A 6,000-nucleotide genomic window follows, 5' to 3' on the forward strand; every position below is an offset into this window, starting at 1 on the left:
TGATTGCTTGTCTCCATGTCAGCCCTGTGATGACCTAGCGACTTGTTCAGGGTGGACCCCGCCTCTCACCCATAGTCAGCTGGGATAGGCTCCAGCTTGCCCACGACCCTGTAGAACAGGATAAGTGGCTACAGATGATGGATGGATGGATGGATGAAAGAAACCATTTTCCAATATTACACTATTGTAAAGCATTTTCTCATCACTATTACTCCATGCCATGAATTACAGCTCGGTCAATGTATAATACCAGAACTCTGTTCCCAGTAACGAAAGGTGGGAAGTTTGCACTCCAGTGAGTTCATACTCGCCTTGATACTTTTCAAGGTGACATATTATACCCCTTTTCCACAAGTTAACACAGTTCCCTGAGGCCTTAATGAAATGTCTGTGACATGCTTTGGTCAAAATACCTCAAGGATAAAGCACCACAGTTCCCTTCTCACCCTGTCTAAACAGCCCCGTTCAAAACAGCCGATTTGAATGCCTGTTCCTTTAAACGATAATGAGCCACTGTTCACCCCACCCCCCCATTCTGCCAGCCAATCAGGTATCACTTTCATCATGAATATTCATTTACAAAGGCAGTTCTCGAGCCATGAGTAGAGATACTTATACAAGGGGGTGGTATAATTCTAATGAGCTCTTCTTGTGACATATAAACAAGAGCCAAATCTGAACAGCTTGTTGAAGCTCATGTTTTCTGAAATAGGCAGAACAAAAGAAACTGACTGGTGTCTTATTTCAGAGTTTGTGATTTGGTAGGCTCCAGATACCCAAATGTATGTGCACAAGCACGGAAATAGTGCGTTTTTCATAATATTAAAATCCTCAGGGATAAAGAAGTAAAGAAGAAGAATATTCTAGATGGTTTAACTGGATAAGGATATGGATTTCATCTTAAGTGTCATTATACCACAGTGCTGGTGTCAAGACCACTTTTTGAAGGTCTTGGTCTTGTCTCGGAATCGACTGCATTTTTACTCGGTCTTCTCTCAGTCTCAGATATAGAGGACTCTGGATTTTATTTCAAAACCACAACTGTGGAGATTTCACTAAATTGCCTGTGTATTGTCTGACTGATTTGTTAAAATCGTGACTGTGATTGGATGTGAAACTTCCTGCTTCAAATGCAACCAATAACGTGACTTATTGCTAATTCAAAATTTTCGTTACTGTTAACGGCTGTCACTCCGCCCCACCCCCTTCACATGCACTGGTCTGGTCTTGACTTGGTCTCAACCCCTCAAAGTCTCGATCTTGTCTTGGTCATGACTTAGAGGCTGTCCACACGGCAACGGATTCAGGTGAATCTGATAAAATTGTTTATCGTTTCGGCGTCCACACAGCACCGGCGTTTTGGGTGTCCCAAAACGAGAACGGGTTCCAGAGTGGAAAAATCTGGCAACGGCGCCGTTGCGAAGTCGTCTGGATGAGTAGAACGGATTTGTTTATGATGACGTCACAACCACATGACTAGAACAAGCAGCACTCTCGCTGTTTTGTATGAACCACTGCATTGCATTCACTTTTGTATACAGCTTTTCTTTTAAATAAACAAGTAACTGAACCATTTCTTGAATTTCTTTTTTTTTATTGGATAAGACTGCTTTTCAAAATGTTCACACACAATATAAAAAGTTATATAAATTATATAAAAATGCTTTTCAAAATGCTCACACACAATAAGAAAATTAAGTTATATAAAACTATGCACACTAATAAAACTAATTTGTACACACAGAAGGCGCGATTTCCTCGCGTAGTCGCAGCCATCTTCTTCTTGTTGTTGTGTGTTTGTTCCTGACAGTGCTTGACGCCGGGTAGAAGAAGGGGTTTATGCGCATGCGTCCTACTTCTTCTATTGTTCTGGTGTCTCCGATGGGACCGTCTTACAGCGCACCTAGAGGTGTGGCATGTGTATTGCATCGTTTTCAGCAAGCGTTGCGTTGCCATATGTACCTGATATTTTACTGACCCGTTGCCCATGTGGACGCGATATTTTTTTAAATAAAATCTCGTTGCCGTTGTCGTGTGGATGTAGCCTTAGTCTCAGTTTCGGTGGTCTTGACTACAACACGAGATACCAGGAACTAACTTGTGTCATGGACAGTCCACAACATTAAAACTGTAAATGGATTTAAATAAAATAACATGCGATTCTTTAATTAACAAAAAAGTAACCATTGACAAATATAAGACGACTGTGTATTGGAGTATTTGGTGTGAGAGGACACATCGTGAAGGACACATCGTATTGAGGCACATCACACCACCCCATTGTTTATCATTTTCCTATAACAGCCCACTCTGTTGTGATTTATTCCTTCCTTACATTACATTAGCAGATGGTCTTATCCAGAGTGATGTACAACTTACCCAGAGCAGCCTGAGGAGCAGTTGGGGGTTAGATGCCTTACTCAAGGGCACTTCAGCCATTCCTGCTGGTGCAGGGAATCAAACCGGTGACCTTTTAGTCCCAAAGCTGCTTCTCTAACCATTAGGCCGTGACTTCCCCTTAATACCAGCCTCGTTCATTTGTTCCTTCTTATCAGTGCTTTGATTAACATGCATTAGAAATATAGCCAGCAAACTGGTGCCGTTTTATGCACACGCACGCACACACAGAGGATTATTGTTGAGCATGCCAAAAATAAAACCATATCCTCAGCACGTTTTACTCCAGCAGGAGGCAGCCTGTATTCGCAAAAGTGAAGAGGGAACATTTATTTTTAAATTTTTTTTTTTATTAGGCACTAACTCAGATATGTTTGGACAGAGAAGACAGTATTACAGTGACAGTTGAGTTTAATGCCATCCCCGATGAGAGGACACCGTGTGTGTGTGTGTGTGTGTGTGTGTGTGTGTGTGTATAGGAACAGGGTCTATTGAGATTCACAGGCTGAAACATCATGAGCTGGAGCATCAATACTGAGACAATTCATGGGTACTGTACTTACCTGGTGTCCTTAAAAGCTCCTACAAGCAGTTTTTCATGATGTAATGCATAAATCATGGATTTATTAAAACATCCAAAGTGGAAGGGAGAAAAACATCTCTATAAACTTATCACAGTGTTTGTGACACGTGCCTCACTGGTTTACCTCAACTGCATTAAATAGTCTATAAAAAGGTTTCATGTTTCAGACGTGCACGTAAATACACACGTGCATGATAAGCGGGGATAATTATATGGTCTGTGGTGTGAAAGAATGTAAAAGAAAAGGCTGAATTTTGTCACTAAATTACACAGCTCCAATCAGATGTTATTTAGAGCTGGATAATGAGTATGTAATCACACTCAATCAGTCGTGATGCCTCGCATGGCATGTTTACCCTTATTAACGCACGGTCTTCTAAAAGGTAAGCAAGTGATTGAGCAATCGACTCCTCTAGAATTGATTTGCTCTGGACTTCAGGGCCTCCACTGACTGAAAAGACCATATCATTTCCTGTGCTTTTAAAAAGAGTGCATTCTTCCAAACCGTACCAATAAATGCAGTTGTCTGGTGTGTGTATGCCAACACGTGAAGCTTTATGGTTGAAGTGTGGCTGCTGGGATTTGAGTCTTGGCCATGATAGTCTCTGTGGATTAGGAGCTCTTTCCAGACGAGTGCTACATCCTGCTGCTGACGGCAGCTTTTATTTATTTATTTTTGCAAGGTCATAAAAGTGTCCGTCAGGCTACGACGGCAAGGCTTTGAAGCGAGGGGCTCTTGTCATGAGACACCCCAGAAAACTGCCCTAGCAGCAGGGTGTCAGGCTTCACCGACTCCCCACCAGCTCCATATCTGGATCCTGGATACAGACATCACAGCCAAGAGCAAGCCAGGAACGCCAAAGTCGGCCCACAGAGATGGGGGGAGCATGCTATAAATCAGTTTTAGTAATGCCTTACTGCATGAAAGAGAGGAGGCTTGGCCCTTTCACCCTTCACTATCTCTCACCCACAGTTCCTCCAACCCTTCACACACCCTCTGCTCTGCGTCTGACCTACACGCAAAGAGGAAAGGGACAAGGCACCAGGCTAGGACTGAATTTAATTAGCGCCTCCCTGACTCGACCTTCCTCTCCTCCCTGGACTTGGGAGCATGAAAGGAGGCTGGCTTCAGCCCAGATGGGAAATGTTCCAATTCATCAACCTCTTCTGCTGCTGTTTCTCCAAGCAGCTGGTGAAGCTGGAACTGGATGAGCTGGGATTTTTCAGCGCTCCCAAGCTGACTTCGATGCCCTGCTCCTCTCCTCAGCACTTTACTCCTCTTTACAGAGAATGATTCATTCGTAATGCACATCACATGGCACCTTTAGCGTTCTCCTGCTGAACAGGCTCAGGCTATTCCTCCAGCAGGCATGGCAATGTTCCTTAGACAGATATTATGGCTCAGAGTACATCTGCAACAGGTCTGATGTGAGGGACTAATGAGAAGCAGAGACCGCTGGGATTAAATCATGACCGTCCATACAGCGCTCATATTCCAAATTCAGAAAATGGTGTAGGTCTGTAGCGAGACTGCTTGGCTAAATCAAAACGTAGTCAGTAATTCAGATTTTATAGGGCAGCTGGCAAAAAAAAAAAACCCTAAAGACTTCCTTTGAGAGATTTAATTTTCCTGACAAACCTTTATAAAGGTTTATTCTAACAAACACAAGGAGTACTTTCTTCACTTTTGATGTCGAGCTGTCATAACCCCTGAATCATACGGTACATAGAACACATTCATAAGTATTGCATTATCCTTTTATACAGCAGTGTTGGGAAGTGTATGCAAGTAGGCTTGACAGCACGCCGCTGCGCTGATGAACCTCCCATACGTTTGTATGGAAGAACAGCATGTTTTTGTTTGGCCTTTAAAGACATTTAAAAGTGTTTACATAAAACTACTGTTGATTCAAGAATAAATAACATATTTACGGAATATATTTTTAATTTTATGTGGCGTTGTAATGAGATTTTACTTTTAACATTGTGTAATGCAATACACCAAATTCACAGGTGCTGCCATCTTGGCTTTTTAGTGATATTCGTCACCGGTCGGTGTGTTTTGTTGTTGCTTGAAGCTCGCTCACTGTTGGTTCAATCAGCTTGAAACTCATGATTCCCACCTAGTGGTTGAATTTCTCATGTTGACTTGTCTCATCTCATCTCATTATGTCTAGCCGCTTTATCCTGTTCTACAGGGTCGCAGGCAAGCTGGAGCCTATCCCAGCTGACTACGGGCGAGAGGAGGGGTACACCCTGGACAAGTCGCCAGGTCATCACAGGGCTGACACATAGACACAGACAACCATTCACACTCACATTCACACCTACGGTCAATTTAGAGTCACCAGTTAACCTAACCTGCATGTCTTTGGACTGTGGGGGAAACCGGAGCACCCGGAGGAAACCCACGCGGACACGGGGAGAACATGCAAACTCCACACAGAAAGGCCCTCGCCGGCCACGGGGCTCGAACCCAGACCTTCTTGCTGTGAGGCGACAGCGCTAACCACTACACCACCATGCCGCCATATATATATATACACACACACACACACTTTTTTTTTCTTTGCATCAGATTTATATTACTCCTGTAAAGCCTGACACATAAAAATAAACCTTTTAAAAGTGCACATTTTTCAAGATTAAACTTTTAATTGGTCCCAGTGTGAAATAAAAAGTCCTTATTGTAAACTTGATATTTATTCTGCATCATATTTGACACATCAAACTTTCACATTTGTTATTTTTGCCCCATTTCCAGTTTTCCAAAGGAGCCACTTTTAACAGTCCCCCCGCCAGCATTTGAACCATTCTCTTTCTCGCACAGCATTTTAACAACTTAATACTCTTTCACAGCATCAATTCTTTATACGAGCTCCATATCAGATTGAGCATAAATAAATTTCCATCTACGATCTGAGTCAACAGATCCAGGACAGGCTTTATAGAGTTACGCTAAAAAAGCAAAGTTGTTACTTGTTTTCATTATGTAAAGCATGATCATACAAAGTCATTTT

The sequence above is a fragment of the Neoarius graeffei genome, chromosome 25 (assembly GCF_027579695.1).
Source record: "Neoarius graeffei isolate fNeoGra1 chromosome 25, fNeoGra1.pri, whole genome shotgun sequence".
NCBI lineage: Eukaryota > Metazoa > Chordata > Actinopteri > Siluriformes > Ariidae > Neoarius > Neoarius graeffei.